The sequence below is a fragment of the Tachyglossus aculeatus genome, chromosome 2 (genome assembly GCF_015852505.1).
Source record: "Tachyglossus aculeatus isolate mTacAcu1 chromosome 2, mTacAcu1.pri, whole genome shotgun sequence".
In the NCBI taxonomy this organism is placed as follows: domain Eukaryota; kingdom Metazoa; phylum Chordata; class Mammalia; order Monotremata; family Tachyglossidae; genus Tachyglossus; species Tachyglossus aculeatus.
This window is the reverse complement of record NC_052067.1, coordinates 25,490,486-25,511,679: the sequence shown is the minus strand read 5'-3', so window position 1 is coordinate 25,511,679 and position 21,194 is coordinate 25,490,486. Positions and strand designations below refer to the sequence as shown.

General features: G+C 43.8%; 1 protein-coding gene across 4 annotated transcripts in view; it reads left to right on the top strand.

Moving 5' to 3' along the window:
• ZCWPW2 (zinc finger CW-type and PWWP domain containing 2) overlaps positions 1-21,194 on the top strand; it is a 134,304-nt gene that overhangs the window by 10,239 nt on the left and 102,871 nt on the right. The window contains exon 2 of one of the 4 annotated variants that reach the window (XM_038769795.1): positions 11,855-11,908. The exons of 1 other annotated variant lie outside the window; for it this stretch is intronic. The gene's annotated coding sequence lies outside the window, so the exon portion shown is untranslated. Of the gene's footprint in view, positions 1-11,854; positions 11,958-15,856; positions 15,942-21,194 lie in introns of those variants that run through there. 2 more of the 4 variants (XM_038769787.1, XM_038769804.1) reach the window with 2 other exon arrangements.

Here is a 21,194-nt window from a genome sequence, read left to right as displayed (position 1 = left end):
GTTCCTGCTATGGTTTTTCTTTTATTCCTAAGATGGCAATGTTCACATCTTCAAATACATCATCCGTATAAGTTAATTCTCAGATGGTCTTCTAAGCTAATGTAATGGCTTCATGTTTTGCAGTCCTTTAATCACATTTTCCTACTTGTAGATCTCTGTCACATTTCCTAAACAAACCTCTGCTTTTGTTCTTTTAAATATTACTCCTCGTTGACTCTTAGTTGTCCCCTTTGAATTGTATCTATTTCCAGATTTCTATTTAGTTTTTTGCAATATATTCCCAAGCAGTTAGCATTTCTCTTGGACAACAACAAGTAAATTACCACCATTGCAATTAAAGCCTTCAGTCAGTCAATCAGTGGTATTTACTGAGTGCTCACTATGTGCAGAACACTGTAGTAAGTACTTGAGAATAAAACAGAATTGGTAGATGCATTCCCTGCCCACAATGAGCTTATAGTCTAGAGGGGGGAGACAATCAGTGGTATTTTTTGAGCACTTACTTTGTGCAGAGCACTGTACTAAGCACTTGGAAAAGTACAAGAACAAGCACCTGTGTTCTGATCCCTGCTCTACCACTGTCTGCCGGTGGCCTTAGAGAAGTAGCTTAACTTTTCTGTGCCTCAGTTTCCTCATCTGTACAATGGCGATTGATACCTGTTTTCCCTCCCCCTAAGATGCCGAGACCCAGTGGGAAAAGGGACTGTGTCCTACCTGACGAGCTTGTATCTACCCGCATGCTTAGTACAAGTGCTTGGCACATAGAAATCAATCAATCAATAGTGTTTATTGAGCTCTTGTGTTCAGAGTACTGTATTTAGCATTTGGTAAAGTACAGTTCAATAGATTTGGTAGACGCGATCCCTGCCACCAAGGAGTTTCGATACTTAATAACACAATTATTGTATTAACAGATGCCACAGTTATTACAATACAATAGCGTTAATAAATAAGGTCCCTACTCTCAAGCATCTCACAGTCTAACAGACACTCTGTAATCTCCCTCCTCATCACCTTCATAGTACTCTTTCTTATTTTGAAAGATCGGGAGAACAGTTGAGTTTTCGTATGTGCTGCTCTTTAATGGTTTTTTTTAAAGATTCCCATCTGTTTTAATATAAAATACATTTCCCAGTTCTATTTTCCACAATCCTCCAAAAAAGCAGAATGGTCTAGTGGAAAGAGCATGGGCCTATGAGTCAGAGGACCTGAGTTTTAATCCTGGCTCTGCCACTTGCCTGCTTTGCCATCTTGGGCAAATCACTCAACTTCTTTGCGCCTCAGTTATGTCATCTGTAAAATGGTAATTAATACTGTGAGCCCCATGTGGGACATGGACTGTGTCCAACCTGATTAGCTTGCATCTTCCCCAGCACATAGTAAATGCTTAACAAATACCATTCAAACAAACAAACTGGAATAGAAGGCTGTTGGCTTTTCTGCCCAAAGTAAGCCCTTTCTAAGAGATTTAGAGAACACCACACTTTAGATCTTTATATCGGTAGCTAAACAAAATTTATTCTTAAAATTGTATAGTTTAAATATCAGTTTAGCTTTATGAATGTTTCTTTAAAAATGTCCCTACATTAGTTCTATGAACAGCACTTATTTCAGGATTTCTGGTTCAGCTATCTCCCAAAGAAAACAATGTTAAAAATGTCGTGGGTTTCCATCGTTTGGAGTTGTGATATGTAAACTGTGGGGGTTTCAGAGTGGTGTGCTTGATGTAGCCTGGATTTGAGTCTAGTGATCCAAGGAAGAAACTCTGAGATTTTTAGGAAGTGAGGGCTTTTCCTGTTTCGAGAGAGACTGAGAAACCTTGCAGACGTGTATGTGGAATGCAGATAGAGACATAATAGCCAAGAAACTTTGATAAATACTTTATGCTATGGATTATGTTTAATGCGGTGAAACCATACTTTTTGATATCAAGCCCACTATGACTTTTTAAGGAAGAAAGTGGTAAACAACCAAGAGTGCATAATTCTGTGGTGTTTAGCTGTCGTTTCAGCACAGCCAGGAAGCAGATGTCATTGGAAGAAAAATTCATTTGCAAACCCACTTTTTAGGACTGTAAAATCCCACCAACGTGACTTTCAGAATACTATCTAGCAGGAATGACTGTTCCTCTATTTTCAGTGTGGTTGACCAAACTGAACTGAGTTTCTTGGTAGAGGAAAAGAGAAGCATTGCTCTGATTCCCGGCAATTATTTTGTGTTTGAGAGTCCTACAGCTAAGCACTGTGTTCTTAGAATTACTGTTTCTCATCTGTGTATTAATTTTGCAATCTCTGGGTCAGAAAATAATTGTGAACATTAAAGTTCCTTTCCCATCCTTGCTATAGGAAATCCTTATTGATGCTGTAAGACTGTCGACAATACCAGACAAGCAGTAAAAATGCTTACAGGATCTTTGAATGTCAAGACCTGCCATAATCCAAGACTATTGGCACAAAGCAGGGATTTATTTTAGTAAGAAAGGAATGGAGAATAGTCTTGAATTAGAGATCAGATCAGAAGACAACATTGCTTCTGAGCTACGGAATAAGTTTATAACAGCAGTCACCTACTGACTGCTGTCTCCTTTTGAGACCATGTTGGATATGAAAGAGAAATAATGGCATCACTTGAACCAACGCCAGTGGAGAGTTTAAGTAGTATTTGAACCTAAAATGCCAATATCCGGTTATGTGCATTGATCAACTATAGCTATTTGATTGTGCCTTGGAAGTGTAGAGTTACGCTTTGGCGTAGGGTTACGCTTTGGTGATGAAGATACTTTTAATATCTCATGCTCCAAAAGGCAGTTAAGTAAATGGAAGGCTATTACTTCATAAAGTATAGTTTTTAGTTAATATATGTAGTGCACCTGGATTATACCTAGTGCTCCTGTAATGCATTCTTACGAAGCCTGACATTAAGGAAATTCATGCCATGGTTCTCCATTGCAGCCCTGCATGCACGGCCACCTGCAAACAAGCAGTTTCTTCTGATAATGCAGGACTGTGATTCCCAAATAGCTTGGTGCCTTCAGAAGAAAAGCCCTACTTCCAATGGCATTCTAGCCAAAATACCTAGCGAAAACATGTTCTGGCTGAGCTGAGTGTAGAATTTTTGTGTGTTTCCATGTATTTAGTGGCTCCATCTGGGTGGTTGGCCTGAAATGACTGTCCCGCCTTTTTGCATTGGTGTCATTGTGTTGTGTTTGTTGTTGTTGGGGTCCTAGTGTTTGTTCATCTGACCTTCATTAAATGGTAAAAGTACTGTGAGAGCCTAGGGCAGCAGCCAGAAAATCAGGAACGGTCCAACCTTGAAGATGACAGTGACCACTTGGAGTTTTGCTAAGTAAGTTTTAGAAGTTTCTCCCATTCCTCCCCCACCAAATTTTAGTTTCAGTGTATTATTAACGTAAAGCTGTTCATCTTAGCCTTAGGAATGCAGGTATTTTATTGACAAGAAAAATAACTTGTGAAAAGCTATCCTTCATTTTCAAAGAGGACCATCACCACTGTTGGAGAACAATTCAAGGGCATGTCCTCTGGCCAGGGGACTGGCCCACCCCAAACCCGAAACAAAAAAGTCAAACCAGTGAACACTAACATAAAGGCCTCTCTGGTCTGCTCAAATTAATTTACTGCACCTTCAACCTTTCACATTAATCAGGGGCATTTATTGAGCACTTACTGTAGAGCACTGTACTCAAAGTTTGAGGAAAATACTATAATACAATTGATAGTCAGTTAAGCAATGGAGTTTATTTGCTTATCGTTATGGTACTTGTTAAGTGCTTTCTGTGTGTCAGACACTCTTCTAATTGATGGGATAAGTACAAGGCTATCAGGTTGGACACTGTCCATGACCCACATGGGGCTCACGGTCTTCATCCCCATTTTACAGATGAGGTAACTGAGGCACAGAGAAGTGAAGTGACTTGCCCAAGGTCCACAACAGACAAGTGGCAGAGTAAGGATTAGAACCCAGGTCCTCCGACTCACAGGCCCATTCTCTTTCCCCTAGGCCACACTGCTTCCATTCAAGACTGTGAGCCCGTTGTTGGGTAGGGACCTTCTCTATATGTTGCCGATTTGTACTTCCCAAGCGCTTAGTACAGTGGTCTGCACACAGTAAGCGCTGAATAAATACGAATGAATTGGGTGTTTACTGTATGCAGAGCACTGTACTTCACTGTACACTTGAGAAAATACAACAGAGTTGGTAGATGTAATCCCTGTCTACAAAATTTTACAGAAGCAGCATGGCTTAGTGGATAGAGCATGGGCCTGGAAGTTAGAAGAACCTGGGTTCTAATCCTGGCTCCTCCGTGTATCTGCTGTGTGATCTTGGGCAAGTCACTTCACTTCTCGGTGCCTCAGTTAACTCATCTGTAAAACGGGGACTAAGACTGTGAGCCCTCTGCCAACCCAATTACCTTGTATCTACCCCAGTGCTCAGTACAGTGCCTGGCACATAGTAACCACTTAACAAATACCACAGTTTTTATCATTATTACCTGGAGAGAGAAATTAAAATAAAATTATAGATAGGAGAAATAGGAATAATAATCGTATTTGTTAAGCGCCGAAACTATGTACCGGGCACTGTACTAAGCAGTGGGGTGGGTACAGGCAAATAGGGTTGGACACAGTCCCTGTCCCACGTGGGGCTCACTGTCTCACTCCGCATTTTACAGATGAGGAACTCGAGGCACAGAGAAGTGAAGTGACTTGGCCAAGGTCACACAGCAGACAAGCGGCGGAGCCGGGATTAGAACCCGTAGTAGAGTATAAGGATATGCACCTAAGTGCTGTGGGGCTGCGGAGAGTATCGAAACACTTAAGGGGTACGCAGCCAAGTGTGTAGTCGATGCAGAGGGGAGGGTGGGAAGGGACAGTGAGAGCTTAGAGTGGGAAGACTTCTCCGAGGAGATGTGATTTTGAAGGTGGGAAGAGTGGTGGATTGATGGCTATGAAGAGGGAGGGAGTTCCAGGCCCCAGGGAAAACATGGACAAGGGGGCGGTGGCAGGATAGGCAAGATCAAGAACAGAGAGCAGGTTGGGGTTAGAGAGTGCAGCGTGTGCATTGATTTGAAGTAAGAGATGTGAGGGAAGGTAGGAGGGAGACAGCTGACTCAGTGCCTTAAAGCCCGTGCTAAGGTGTTTCTGTCTGCTGTGGAGGTGGATGGGCAACAACTGGAGGTTTTTGAGGAGTGGGGAGATGCAGACTGAAAAATGATCTGGGTAACAGCAAAGTATGGAACGAAGAGGGGAAAGACAGAGGTAGGGAGGAACGAGAAGGCTGAAGCAACAGTCAAAGTGGGGAACGGCGAGAGCTGGGATCAGCCCAGTAGCAGTTTGGATGTAGAGGAAAGGGTGGTTTCTAGAGACGTCGTGACGGTAGAAATGTCGGGATTTCATGACAGACCGAATGAGAGAAACGAGTCTGCCATAAGGAGGTAGGATGTACTGTGAAGGGAGGCGTTGATACCGGCTACGATCCCAGTGAGACTTCACTGCCACAGGTGCCACGAGCTCCCTGGGGTGTGGCCCCTGGCTACTTGTTTCTGTCCATCTAGGAACAAGATCAAAACATCCAGAATTGGATCGAGTTAGGATTCCCTAGGAGAGGAATGGGGATATCCGAGTCCGGTAAGCTGGACCTTTTTAATAATAATAATAATAATAATGATGGCATTTATTAAGCGCTTACTATGTGCAAAGCACTGTTCTAAGCGCTGGGGAGGTTACAAGGTGATCAGGTTGTCCCACGTGGGGCTTACAGTCTTAATCCCCATTTTACAGATGAGGTAACTGAGGCCCAGAGAAGTGAAGGGACTTGCCCAAAGTCACACAGCTGACAATTGGTGGAGCCGGGATTCGAACCCATGACCTGTGACTCCAAAGCCCGTGCTCTTTCCACTGAGCCACGCTGCTTTAAGGGAAAAGCAGTGTGGTCTAGTGGATAGAGTATGGGCCTGGACGTCAGAAGGACCTGGGTTCTAATTCGGTCAGCTGTGTGACTTTGGGTAAGTCACTTGACTTCTCTGTGTGTGTGAACTTATGTGTAAAATGGGGATTAAGACTCTGAGTCCCACATGGAACAGAGACGGGATCCAACCTGATCACCAACCCAGTGGTTAGTACGATGCCTGGAGTGTAGTAAGAGCTAAACTAATACCATTTAAAAAAATGTAAGCTTCCTGTCAGCAGGGAACGTGGCTTGCTTCGGTTGAGCTTTCCAAGTGCCTAGCCCAGTGCATCACACTCTGAGGGCATTCAGTCAGTGTCATTACTACCACTGGCACTAAGCTCAGATCTGGGGAGCCCTATGTTCTTTGGCATGACCTTTAATTTTTTTAAACTGTGATCTCGACAGAATATAATATACCTAGATCATTTGCATTTCTTTCTCAATCAGTCGGAATCTCTATACCCCGTAACATGAAAAAAATCCAAGGTTTGGGGGGATTTAGGCTGTGGGTGTCGGGAGCTCCATCTTGGGATTATGCAGTAGATACATTAGGGCATAGACCTTGAGAGGCAATCTAACGTTTCAGAAACATGGCATGGTCAGTGACCTTTCTCACTGCTGTCTGAACAGCCTAGCCGAAGCATCCTCTTTTTGCGGCTCTTACTCTGGGAATTTTGGTCTTTGCCTGTCGAGTTTAGAAAATGGGGTTTTCCAAGTTCTCTTAGAGCACGGTGATTGCGGTTTTTTGCAGAACTCTGCATTAAGGAACACTTACGAAGAAGCTCAGTACTCACCGTGTATGACACTACCCACGTGCGTATGTACGTGAACATTTATTCCAACACCATATGGTGCTTAAATTGTTGGAAGAACGTTCCTTTGTCCTGCCAGTGCATTCTAGCCAAAATGAATAGTGTGAACACACATTTCGGCAGAACTGGACAATGTACAACTGGTGGAAAGAGCTGAATTTGTTTCATCATCTATAGTAACGCATGGGTTACAAATATCTTACACACTTGTTACCACTACAGTAGGAATGGATTTTTTTTTTGTTTGCTTTCCCCCTGAGGTTTTCAGTTGAAATGTCCATTTTAGGCATAATGCCAGACAAGACAAAAGACACAAGCCCCAGAGGAGAAACCTGATTTCCAACCCAGGTGTCTGTGCAATTGAAAAACCAGTCAGCATATCCCCGCTAGTGCTATCTTTCAGAAAAGAACCAAACCTCACCATGTCGACCTAAGAGAAAAAAGCTGTTTTCCATTTCTTCTTACTAATATTAGTTGAGTACCTACTTTGTGCACAGCACTGAGTAGACATTTTAAATATACCCCCTGCTAAAAAAAAAAAAAATGAATGACAGTCCTTCCCCACAAGGAGCTTCCAATCTAGAAGCAAAGACAAAAATATAAAACTATTAAATTTTAGATATCAAAGCTAGCTTTAACCTTCTCCCTACCTCAGCCACATCCAGAATCAGTGAAGTCCACAGTGTTATTGGCATTTAAAAATAATAATGATAGTGGTATTTGTTAATTATAAGCAAGCACTGTGCTAAACACTGGAGTAAATGCAGTATAAGCAGATTGGATATAGTCCCTGTTCCACATGGGGATCAGAAGCAGTGTGGCTCAGTGGAAAGATCACAGGCTTGGGAGTCAGAGGTCATGGGTTCTAATCCTGGCTCTGCCGTTCTTCAGCTGTGTGACTTTGGGCAAGTCACTTAACTTCTCTGTGCCTCAGTTCCCTCATCTGTAAAATGGGGATTAAGACTGTGAGCCCCATGTGGGACAACCTGATTACCTTGTATTCCCCCCAGTGCTTGGCACATAGTCATCGCTTAACAAATACCATTATTATTATTATTATTATTATTATTACTACTACTTCATCTCCCCCTCTGTGATGGAGAAGCCTCGGACCCCACAGCTATGGAAGGTGATCCTGGGAGGGGGCTCCGAGGCCAGCCTTCATGCTTCACTCACCCTCCACTCTAGCAGAGTTTAGATGCTGTGATGGTGGGTGATGTCCGAGGGATGGGGACACGAGGCCATGATTCGCTCATCCCCGGTGGCGATAAGGTCGGAGCCTCATCCTGTCACACCATCCCTTTACTCCCAAGGAAGCCTGGGATTTAGGCACCATGATGCTTCTCTCTGACCAGGCCGGATGGCCAAAGGCTAATCTGGGACCAGACAGGCTGACTGGTGAAGATTAGAGGTCAACCCTGAGGTCAACCCTACAGGAATCAATCACAAGGAAGCTATACTACTGCCCTGCTGCCTCATCTCCAGAACCCCAACCTACTATTCTCAGGATAAATCTCCAGTGGCTACCAATCAATCTGCGCATCAGGCAGAAACTCCTCACCCTAGGCTTCAAGGCTGTCCATCACCTCGCCCCCTCCTACCTCACCTCCCTTCTCTCCTTCTCCAGCCCAGCCCGCACCCTCCACTTCTCCGCCGCTAATCTCCTCACCGTACCTCGCTCTCGCCTGTCCCGCCATCAACCCCCGGCCCACGTCATCCCCTGGGCCTGGAATGCCCTCCCTCTGCCCATCCGCCAAGCTAGCTCTCTTTCTCCCTTCAAGGCCCTGCTGAGAGCTCACCTCCTCCAGGAGGCCTTCCCAGACTGAGCCCCTTCCTTCCTCTCCCCCTCGTCCCCCTCTCCATCCCCCCATCTTACCTCCTTCCCTTCCCCACAGCACCTGTATATATGTATATATGTTTGTACATATTTATTACTCTATTTATTTTACTTTTACATATCTGTTCTATTTATTTTATTTTGTTAGTATATTTGGTTTTGTTCTCTGTCTCCCCCTTCTAGACTGTGAGCCCACTGTTGGGTAGGGACTGTCTCTATAGGTTGCCAACTTGTACTTCCCAAGCGCTTAGTACAGTGCTCTGCACATAGTAAGCACTCAATAAATACGATTGATGATGATGATAAAGCATACTGAATTGCAATAAATGCTACCAATCAGTCCAGCAGCAAGTGATATTTATTGAGTGCTTACTGTGTGCAGAACACTGTACTAAGCACTTGGGAGAGTACCCCCACAGCACTTACGTACGTACCCGTAATTCACTTATTTAATGTCTGTCTCCCACTCCAATCAATCAATCGTATTTATTGAGCGCTTACTGTTTTTCAGAGCACTGTACTAAGCACTTGGGAAGTACAAGTTGGCAACACATAACTATAAGTTCTAGACTATAGAACTAGACTATAAGTTCTTTGTGGGGAGGGAATATATCTACCAACTGTTACATTGCACTCGCCCAAGTGCTTACCAGTGCTCTGCACACAGTAAGCACGCAATAAGTACGTTTGAGATTTTCCCAGCCACCTGTAACACTTTTGTCCAGACTGAGACTGTAAGCTCAATGCGGGCAGGGAATATGTCTGTTTACTGATATAGTATACTCTCCCAAGCGCTTAGTACAGTGCTCTTCACACAGTAAGCTCTCAGTAAATACAATTAAATGAATGAGAAGGTAGACGTGATCCCAACCCACAAGAAGCTAGTTATCAGTCCCTTTTTTGTTAGCTTGAAAATAAGGTAGGAATCACAACAGCTGGCAAGTAGCAGGTGCTATCTGCTCAGATTTTTTTTTTTTTTGTCTTTTTGAAGTGCTGTACATTTCATCTGTTGTAAACACAATAAAAAAGGGGAAAGCATTGGAGCACAGAAATAACCGGACCTAAAAGAACTATGGAAAAAAATAACATTTTTAAATATAACTTCATAACAAAAACAGAATCAGAAAGAGTATGGTTAAAAAAAACGCCAGCATCTTTTGTGCTTGCTTAATGAAGAGTAAAAATATCAAAACCAATATTTATCTTTTATTCCCATTGTTATTCTGTTTTGATTTCCAATAATGTGCAGCACAAGTGATGCAAATGGAAATGACCATATCTAGATTTCAAATCGCCTTATGTTCAAAGGTGAGAAATTGGTGACAGCAGAAATACAATTTGTAACTTTCAGTTTCATTTACATTTGTGAAAAGGGTCATTATCTTTGGTATTACGGTATTCTACTCATCGAGGTCCAGTCATTTTCTCTTTGTGTTTTAATCGATGTTTTCTTGTTTTGGATCCAACGTACATAGGGGTTTGGTAAAACAGGGTTTCCGTCTCCTGGGTCCCAGTGATGGTGAGGGGAAGGAAGTGGGGTGCAGGGGGGGACAACTGTCCAGGCCACATGGAGAAGCAGCGTGGCTCAGTGGAAAGAGCCCGGGCTTTGGAGTCAGAGGTCATGGGTTCAAATCCCAGCTCCACCACTTGTCAGCTGTGTGACTTTGGGCAAGTCACTTCACTTCTCTGGGCCTCGTTTACCTCATCTCTAAAATGGGGATGAAGACTGTGAGCCCCCCGTGGGACAACCTGATCACCTTGTTAACCTCCCCAGCATTTAGAACAGCGCTTTGCACATAGTAAGCGCTTAATAAATGTTGTTGTTATTATTATTATTATTATTATTATTATTATTATTATTATGCTGGCTCTGTGGCAGCACCACGTGGAACATTAGAAACAAGTAGCCCAGGAGACACTAGGCAACCTGCCACTTCCTTTCCGCCCCTCTGAGGTTTAGCCCTAGTTCCCCTGGAAATGGCAGTAGTAGGAGAAAGAGTGAGAAAGCGCTTAGTACAGTGCTCTGCACACAGTAAGTGCTCAATAAATACGATCGAATGAATGAGGTAGGAAACCCTGAGATCTAGGAGCTCTAATGGCTGTGCAGACCCAGATGCCCTCCACTCCCCACCCCCAGCTCTCAAATTTTTCCTGAGAACATCAGCAGTTTTCTGAAAGTCTCACTAGGCTCTTTCCAAAATGAGAGAAAATTTGAAGAATATAATAATACTTTTGGAAAGACATCAGACTTTCAAGTAAAGATGAGTTTACAAAGGAAGGACCCAACCTATCCAGTTATAGGTGTGATTAAAAAGAATTATGTGATGAGAAGTAAATGAATCTTTTGGCATCAAACCTAAGCGTTGACAGATGGTTTCCCTGGTTTGAGGACACAGCAATCCCCCTTGCCCACCCTGAACCACCGTCCTTTTTTTTTTTTTGAACTAGCAGTGTGGAGAAATATGACCAGCCAACCTCAGTCAACTCAGCCATAGTAATGAGGCAGCATTGCTATTGATAATAATAATAGTAATAATGGCATTTATTAAGCACTTACTATGTGCAAAGCACTCTTCTAAGCGCTGATGATGCTGTGATGATGGATAACAGAAATTCATAAATGATTCAGATTTTGAATTTTATCCAGAAATATCAGGATCTTTCCCCACCAAACATTTTTGCCAAAGCTGCTAACAAACAAAAAAATTACTGATTTGATTTCATTTCCTTATTTCACTTAGTTCATGGATCACAGAACTCTAATTTAGGGAGGGAGACCTGTATGAGCCCAATATTTCATATCCAATCTGCAGCTTTATTGCTGATTCCCTTGAGGGCCCAAAGTTGGGCGAAGGTTAAAGTGCCTAAGAAGCAGCGTGGCCTAGTGAAAAGAGTCAGGCCTCAGAGTCAGAGAACCTGGGCTCTAATCCCAGCTCTGCCGTTGGCCTGATTTGTTACCTTGGGCAAGTCTTGTAGATTCTCTGTGCCTCAGTTTCCTCAACTCTAAAGTGGGTGCTAAATACCTGTTCTCTCTCCTTCCTAAACCCTGAGCCCCGCGTGGGACAGAAACTGTGTCTGACCTAGTTATCTTGTATCTACCCTGGTGCTTATTACAGTGTGTGGCATATGGTAACACTTCGCAAGCGCCACAATTATTATCCAGATTACTATTGTTATTATGCATCCGTGAACATGAGGATAAGTGTCTTTCTTGAACCCTCTTTTTTCCATATTGAAGACAAAATCTGAGCTAAATGGATTCCCTCTGTGCCTGCCCCGACTTCTGACTGAGGTGAATATGAACAGTGACCCGACCAAAAGCACCAGAAAATTGAGAAAAGGTTGGCAAAACAAAGGATTTTAGTGACTGCTGCTTCCAGGGAGACAAAACCCCTCAGAATTCACGTCTTTAATCTTGAATTCCTCGGTGTAGTCTTACCATGCCTTGTTAAACTCCTTGTGGGTAGGAACGTGTGTACCAACTCTGTTGTGGGGTAATCTCCCAAGTGCTCTGTACAGTGCTCTGCCCGCTACAAGCATTTGATAAATATGATTGATCAATTGAATTTCAATACAGTTTCTTTACATTTTCAGACCTAGAAGTTACTGAAATCAGTCAATCTGTCGGTCATACTTATTGAGCGTTTCCTGTGTGCAGAGCAGTGTACTAAGCTCTTGGGAGAGTACAATATAATAGACACATTTCCTGCCCACAACGAGCTTATAGTCTTTAGGGGAAGACAGACATAAATATAAATAATTATTCCCCAGATAAGAAAAATTCAAGAAGAAACTAAGACAGCCTCTTTTTAGAAACTGGAAAATGGAAAAGTATGTATTGGGAAGGATGGTATTTCAAATGAATGATGGTCAGGAGAAGAAAGTTTACTGAACAAGAATGTCAAAGGATTATGCAGTCTTATCAGGGGAGCAATCAACCTATGGAAATTACTATTTAAAAATATTGCTTTTCTGTTTGATTTGTTAGAATCGAGTAATTTTTGTAGAACAGTATTCATATTATGGTAATGGAAATCTTAATATTGTTTCAACTCTGTTTTACAGGTGAGGGATACTTGATTTCAATTCCAAATGCCAGGTTACATTTATGTTATAAATTAGGTATTTGTATATTTGTAATTACATCAAGTGATTATCTTAACGTTTGTCTAATATTGGAATCAGTAACTGATGATTTCTGATATTCCATCAGTGATTGTTTTAGGGACCTTAGACTCATTTGTTTCCAATAAGAACTTCTGCTGATTTGTATTCACGGGCTGTCATGTCTGCTTTGCAAATTCAGATGTGATATGCACGGAAATTATGCTCTCAGTCAGCTAAATGCATTCTTACTTCAATATCCTACAATTTCAGACTCTTTCCACTTTCACATTTCACTTTTAAAGCTCTCCTAGGGTCCACTTCCTGGAAGCATTAGTGTATAGATTCTATTAACATCATATTAACCTGTGGGATTAGAACTCCAGTAAGAGAGTTCTAGGTCTTTGTTATCAGTCACTCATCAACTTTGTTTATAACCAGAGCAAAAAAAATGACAAGAAATCAATTTCCATAAGAAGTTATAGGACAGGTTTGAGTCCTTTTCTGTCTCGAGTATTGAAAGAGTATTAAGACTAGGGAAAAACAGCTGTCTCCAGAAAAATTAGTGGAGCAAATCTGTATAGTGCACCATTGTAGAATCTGGCTCTAGCTTCATTCATTCATTCATTCAATCGTATTTATTGAGCGCTTACTGTGTGCAGAGCACTGTACTAAGCGCTTGGGAAGTACGAGCTTCAGTAAAACCAAACTGATGATCTAGGGAAAAGAAGTTTCAAAAGATGACTGTGGACCTAAGGTGTGAGCCCATTGTTGGGTAAGGACTGTCTCTGTGTGTTGCCAAATTGTATGTACTTCCCAAGTGCTTAGTATAGTGCTCTGCACACAACGCTCAATTAATACGATTCAATGAATGAATGAATAGGACTGGGTGAAGGACAAACAGCTGTTCTATCTTGAAATCATTCGTTCATTCAATCATATTTACTGATTGCTCAAATAATAATAATAATAATGTTGGTATTAAGCGCTTACTATGTGCAAAGCACTGTTCTAAGCGCTGGGGGGAATACAAGGAGATGAGGTTGTCCCATGTGGGGCTCACAGTCTTAATCCCCATTTTACAGATGAGGGAACTGAGGCCCAGAGAAGTGAAGTGACTCGCCCAAGGTCACACAGCAGACATGTGGGGGAGGCGGGATTCGAACCCATGACCTCTGACTCCCAAGCCCGCGCTCTTTCCACTGAGCCACGCTGCTTCTCATGTGTGCAGAGCACTGTACTAAGCACTTGGGAGAGTACAATTTAACAATAAATGGACTCAACACCTGCCCACAACGAGCTTACAGTCTAGAGGGGGAGACTGGTCTTCTTCAGACGCCATCGAGTCGTTTCCGATCCCTAGCGACTCCATGGACACACCCCCTCCAGAGCATCCCATCTTCTGCCATAAAATCGTTCTGTTATGGGTATTCATAGAGTTTTCTTGGTAAAGATACGGAAGTGCTTTACCTTTGCCTTCTTCCGCTCAGTAAAAACTTGAGTCTTTGATCAGTGTTTTGGTCACTTAATCAGCTGCCTTTGACTCTTTCCCATGACGCTGCTGACCACCCCGGGTGAATTGACTTTGATGCTTCGGCTTAGACCTTTCCATTACGGGTAACCCTATATGGCATAGCTCAAATCTTAATCAGCGTACACAGACTCTCCTGCCACGATAAGGTGTCGATTCGTAGGAGAGAGGGGGGAGACAGAAATGACCATAAATAACTAAATTACAGATATGCATACAAGTGCTGTGGGAAACATGTTCACCCTATGATGGATGGAATGGGAAGTCTTCATTTAGAAACCTTTTGGCACCGTACAGTCAATATGAATTTCAGACTCCAGGGATTTGGGGGATTTGCTCCTAAAACAGCTGGAACAGAAATTACCATCCCATTTGGGAGACGTCACTTGTGTCATATCCTTTAGGATCTTTCTGGCAGGCATGTGAGTAGCATCCCTCTCACTGTCGTTCTTGAATGACGGGACTCCCTCTCCCAACCAAAATCATATCAGAAGACAACTATTTGCCGGCCTAGAAATAGTCTTAATTGTTTAAGCTCCGGGGGTTGGCATTTGGCATGGTTTCTCCTCGAGATTTCAAGGAACTCCCTGAGATTAAAAGGAAAGCCCAAGCAACCCAGTAAAAAGCAGTTGCAAATGTTTGCCGTCTTCAGACGTGCGCGTAAGTTGTACGATCCTTTCTCTTTACCGCGTTTTAAGTTTTATCCAGTATCAGCCAGTCAAGTAATGGTATTTATCGAGGGCTTACTGTGTGCAGGGCACTGTACTAAGCGCTTGGGAAAGTACAGTACAAACTTGATAGGCACGATCCCGCCCACAAGGAGCTTACAGTCTTATAGGAGAAGCAGCGTGGCTCAGTGGAAAGAGCACGGGCTTGGGAGTCCGACATCATGGGTTCTAATCCCGGCCCCACCACTTGTCAGCTCTGTGACTTTGGGCAAGTCCCTGAACTTCTCTGGGCCTCAGTTACCTCCTCTGTAAAATGGGGATTAAGACTGTGAGCCCCGTGTGGGACAACCTGATTACCTTGTATCCCCCCCAGCGCTTAGAACAGTGCTTGGCACACAGTAAGCGCTTAACAAATGCCATCATCATCATCGGAGGAGACAAGCATTAAAGTAAATTATGTATAGGAGAAAGAGTAGAGTACTTGGCACTTGAGCATTTAGAGTATTTCGGAAGTGCCGTGGGACTGGGATGAGTATAAAAGTGCTTGAGTGCATTGTGATTCTCTCCAGCACCATGAGAGAAAATCTGGGCAGTCCCCTTTTTCTCACAAAGCTGTGACTGACAGCCTACAGTGTGAATCCTTGGCCATCCAGCCTGCAGCACTTGTGTTGGAAATCATGGATGAGCAGTTTGACAGCTCCTCCTTGAACAGAGTGCTGGCAGGGGCAACCCAAGGTGTCCGCGTCTCCGTTTCCCGGGAGCCAGAAACATCTCCGTTCTGACTCAGTACTGGGTTCTGGGCTGGATAGGTGGGGGGAGTCTCAAACACAAGCAGTCACCTTCTCCCCTTCAGTTCGCAGGAAAAGCCGTAATGGGAAGGGGAGTCGTGACAGCCCATCACTGAGGACTCAAACTCTCCCGTCCCGGGAGTATCACTCTGAACCAGCTCTTGGACTTCAAGAGAAGGCTCGGATGTAGCTCCTCAGACAGGCTGTATGACCTCCTCAGTGCGGACTTCATCGGTTTGTAGTTTGTTTTTTAATGGTAATCGTTAAGGCGTTTGGGGAAGCAGAATGGCCTAGTGGAGAGAGCTCGGGGATGAGAGTCAGCAGCGTAGCTCAATTGAAAGAGCACAGGCTTTGGAGTCAGAGGTCATGGGTTCAAATCTCAGCTCTGCCAATTTGTCAGCTGTGTGACTTTGGGCAAGTCACGTAACCTCTCTGGGCCTCAGTTACCTCGTCTGTAAAATGGAGGTTAAGACTGTGAGCCCCCCGTGGGACAACCTGATCAGCTTATAGCGTGGCTCAGTGGAAAGAGCACGGGCTTGGGAGCCGGAGGTCATGGGTTCAAATCCCGGCCCTGCCACTTGTCAGCTGTGTGACTTTGGGCAAGTCACTGCACTTCTCTGGGCCTCAGTTACCTCATCTGTAAAATGAGGATTAAGACTGTGAGCCCCTCGTGGGACAACCTGATCACCTTGTATCCCCCTCCAGCGCTTAGAACAGTGCTTCGCATGTAGTAAGCGCTTAACAAATGCCATTATTATTATTATTATTAATTATAACCTCCCCAGCTCTTAGAACAGTGCTTTGCACATAGTAAGCGCTTAATAAATGTCATTATTATTATTATGTGGGTTCTTGTCCTGACTCTGCCACATGTCTGCCGTGTGACCTTGGGCAAGTCATTTCTCTGGGCCTCAGTTGCCTCATTTGTAGAATGGGGATTAAGACTGTGAGCCCCCTTTGGGACAGGGACTCTGTCCAACCTGTTTAGCTTGATTCTAAGCTAAACCCCCCCTCGTCCCCCTCTCCATCCCCCCCATCTTACCTCCTTCCCTTCCCCACAGCACCTGTATATATGTATATATGTTTGTACATATTTATTAATCTATTAATTAATTTATTTATTTATTTATTTTGCTTGTACATATCTATTCTATTTATTTTATTTTGTTAGTATGTTTGGTTTTGTCTCCCCCTTTTAGACTGTGAGCCCACTGTTGGGTAGGGACTGTCTCTATATGTTGCCAATTTGTACTTCCCAAGCGCTTAGTACAGTGCTGTGCACACAGTAAGCGCTCAATAAATACGATTGATGGTGATGATGATGATGATTCTACTCCGGTGCTTAGGACAGTGCTTGGCACATAGAAAGCACTTAACAAATACCACAATTATTATTACTGTTGTCATTATTATTATTTGCTTACTATGTGCCAGGCACTGTGCTGAGTGCTGGAGTAGATCAATCAATCAATTGTATTTATTGAGCGCTTACTGTGTGCAGAGCACTGTACTGAGCGCTTGGGAAGTCCAAGTTGGCAACATCCATTTGGTAGATACAAGCCAATCAGATCGGACCCAGTCCCTGTTCCGCGTCGGGCTCTTAGTCTTCATCTCCATTTTACAGATGAGGTAACCGAGGCAAAGATAAGTTCAGTGACTTGCCCGAGGTCACACAGCAGACGAGAGGAAGAGCAAGATTAGAACCCAGGCCCTTCTGTCACCCAGGCCTGTGCTCTATCCACTAGGCACACTGCTTCTCTGAAGGCAGTTGGGGAACAGGAGAGAGAGAGAGAGAGAGTCCCACATCAACACTGAGGGGAAGAGAAAGAGTGGGGGATAGAAAAAAAAGAGGAACCCGGGTTCGCTCAGCCACCACTCCCTTCGCCGTCCAGTACAGTCCGCTGCAGCCAGGGTCACTCCAGCCCTCCGGTGCTGCTGCCTTCTGCCCGGGAGGTGATTGTGGCAACAGCCCCGGTGCCAGCCCCCAAACTCCTTTGGCCAGTATCTTACTCGGCTGCCTTTTCCCTCCTCCTTATGGACCGCTGGCCCTGGCCCCATGGAAGCCCCACCTCCTGACCCCACTTGGAACATCCGAAAACTCCCTCGCTGGAGATTTAAGCCCAATTTTTAATCTAGCCTATATTTTTTAAGCATGTTTCAGCTCAGACATTTTTTCCAACCCCATCCATTATTGTCAGGTCCTTTTATGTTCAGCCGGTGAAAGTCTTTTGCTTTCAAGAATTTGCCTGCCGTGATGAAGCTGCCCAAACCACCAGAAAGTGCCCAACTTGAAAATCCTCATGCTGCCCCTTTCCCTTTATCCGGAAATTTAGCAATTTTTACTTTTAGCTCTGACAAGGCGAAAGCTGCTAGCTTTCCTACTGTTTTTCACTTCCACTTTGATCACAAGCATGCAGTTATGTACAAAAAAGTACTCTCGCTTCCCCTTCCCTCTTGTATTAAATATTGAACAATGAAGGGGTGTATTCAGAACAGATTTTTAAACACTGTCGATAGCTCCCGGAAAACTTACATTTCGGTCAAAAGAACCGGCAGTAAAGGTTAAAAGCAGGGACACTAATCTGTTCTTGCTTCAGAGAAGCAGCTTGGCTCAGTGGAAAGAGCCCGGACTGGGGAGCCAAAGGTCATGGGTTCTAATCCTGGCTCTGCCACCTGTCAGCTGTGTGACCTTGGGCAAGTCACTTAACTGCTCTGGGCCTCAATTCCCTCTTCTGTAAAATGGGGATGAAGACTGTGAGCCCCATGTGGGAAAACCTGATTACCTTGTATGTACCCCAGCGCTTAGAACAGTGCTTGGCCCAGAGTAAGCGCTTAACAAATACCAACATTATTATTATTTATTCTTCTAGGTAAAACTCTAGAATCTTTTCAAATGAATACCCTCCTAATCCAGTAACTAGAACAAGTATTGGAGCAAGGGTTAGTGGCTGGGGATTATGCCGGTTAGAAACTGAGAATCATGCAGCAAAAGATGTTCGTAAAATTGCTTATTCAACATGAACACAGAATGAATCTGGAGTTTTCATATTTCTCTTCATTACCTGACATATTGTAGCACAAAACACATTTTAAAATTAGAATAATCATTCTTGACAGTAATCATTTAGCCGGATTCATTCCGAGTAGAAGATGCTCCTTATATGTACACCTTGTCATTCTGGGGTGTTACATATACCCTAAATCATGCCTGCTATAAATCAGGGAACCGCAAGCTGCAGCAGTAGCGCTTATAAAGTACTGACTTTGTGCAGAACATTCCACTAGAGCATGGGAACTCAATCAAAGTAAAATAATATGGTATTTGTTAAGCCCCTAATGTGTGCCAAGCACCGTCCTAAGCACTGGGGTAGATACAAGGTAATCAGGTTGGACGCAGTCCCTGTCCCTCCTGGGGCTCACAGTCTTCATCCCCATTTTACAGATGAGGGAAATGAGGCCCACCCCATTTTACAGAAGAGGTAAGTGGGGCACAGAGAAGTGAAGTGACTTGCTCAGGGTCATACTGCAGGCATGTTGTGGAGCTGGAATTAGGACCCAGGTCCTTCTGACTTCAACGCCTATGCTCTTTCCACTAGGCCATGCTGCTTCTGTGGGGAAAAAAAAGTGTGTACTATGTGCTAGGCACTGTACCAAGTTCTGTGGTGGATACGAGCAAATCGGATTGGACGCAGTCCCTGTCCCACGTGGGGCTCACGGTCTCAAGCCCCATTTTCCAGATGAGGGAACTGAGGTCTAGAGAAGTGAAGTGACTTGCCCAAGGTCACACAGCAGACAGTTGGCAGAGCCAGAATTAGAACCCATGACCTTCTGACACCCAGGCGTCTTCTCCATCCACTACACCATTCGTTGTAACTATAGTCTCAATTATCTTCCATGTTTGCTGTATGTCTTCTCTACTTGGAGCTCCAATTTACTTCAACAAGAAAGAGATCACTGCATGAAGGCAGAGTCAAGTGCAGTTTGTTCATTCATTCACTTGTATTTATTGAGCGCTTACTGTGTGCAGAGCACTGCACTAAGCGCTTTGGAAGTACAAGTTGGCAACATATAGAGACGGTCCCTACCCAACAGTGGGCTCACAGTCTAGAAGGGGGAGACAGACCATAAAACAAAACATGTTAACAAAACAAATAGAATAAATATGTACAAATAAAATAGAGTAATAAATACATACAAACATATGTACATATATACAGGTGCTGTGGGGAGGGGAAGGAAGTAAGGCGCGGGGGAAGGGGAGGAGGGAGAGAGGAAGGAGGGGGCTCAGTCTGGGAAGGCCTCCTGGAGGAGGTGAGCTCTCAGTAGGGCTTTGAAGGGAGGAAGAGAGAGACTCTATTGAGTCTTAATAAATTACTGAGGACTCAATAAATCTTTAAGGACTGACTAACTTGCTGTTGAGAAGAGGAGTAAGATTCTGACTGTGTATGTGTGTGTGTGTGTGTGTGTATATATATATATGTATATATATATATGGTATATATATACCAGCAGAAAGAGTTATCTAGACGAGTGGTTCTCAAACTTTTTCAACTGCCATTGACCAGAAATCAATCAATCAGTCAGTGGTATTTATTGAGCACTGTACTAAGCACTTGGGAGAGTATAATATGCGAGTTGGTAGATACAGTCCATGCCCATAAAAAAAGCTCCTCTTTTAATCTCCCCCTTGCCACCACAGCAAATCTCAAGGCTCAGAGAGCGTGAGTGGGGAGGGCCGAAAAGAGTACCCTGGTTGTAATAATAATAATGATGATGGCATTTATTAAGCGCTTACTATGTGCAAAGCACTGTTGTAAGCACTGGGGAGGTTACAAGGTGATCAGGTTGTCCCACGGGGGCTCACAGTCTTAATCCCCGTTTTACAGATGAGGTAACTGAGGCACAGAGAAGGTAAGTGACTTGCCCAGAGTCACACAGCTGACAATTGGCGGAGCCGGGATTAGAACCCATGACCTCTGACTCCAAAGCCTGTGCCCTTTCCACTGAGCCACGCTGCTTCTCTACACTGGAGTTCATTTATACCATCATCAAATGGCTCTTCAGATCTCTTGCAGCTCTATTCTCCGTGACTCCTCCTGAACTCCCCTGTGATCCGTTAGGGGTTTCAGTGCCTCCCTTTGAGAAATACTTAGCTCTTTTTAGTATTTGTGTAAGTATCTACAAATATATTTCCCACAATTTCCAATGATGGTTTAGTCACTCATCATTAATGAAGGGCGAGCTTTAGTCTGAGGCATCAAGACTAAGAACCTGTGCAGGAAATGAATAGCGATAGTTTGTGCAGAATCATTCATAGTCTCATCTCTGCCAGTCAGTTCCTGTTGGGTTTATAGTGCAGCCGTTTGCGAAGCGTACACAAAGTGCACACTTATATGTGTGTCATTGTGTCATAAACCAGCTGGTAGTTGTTTTGGGAGCCACTGGTCTTTTCACCACCCATGGTAGCTATTTTGCAGGATTTTTACC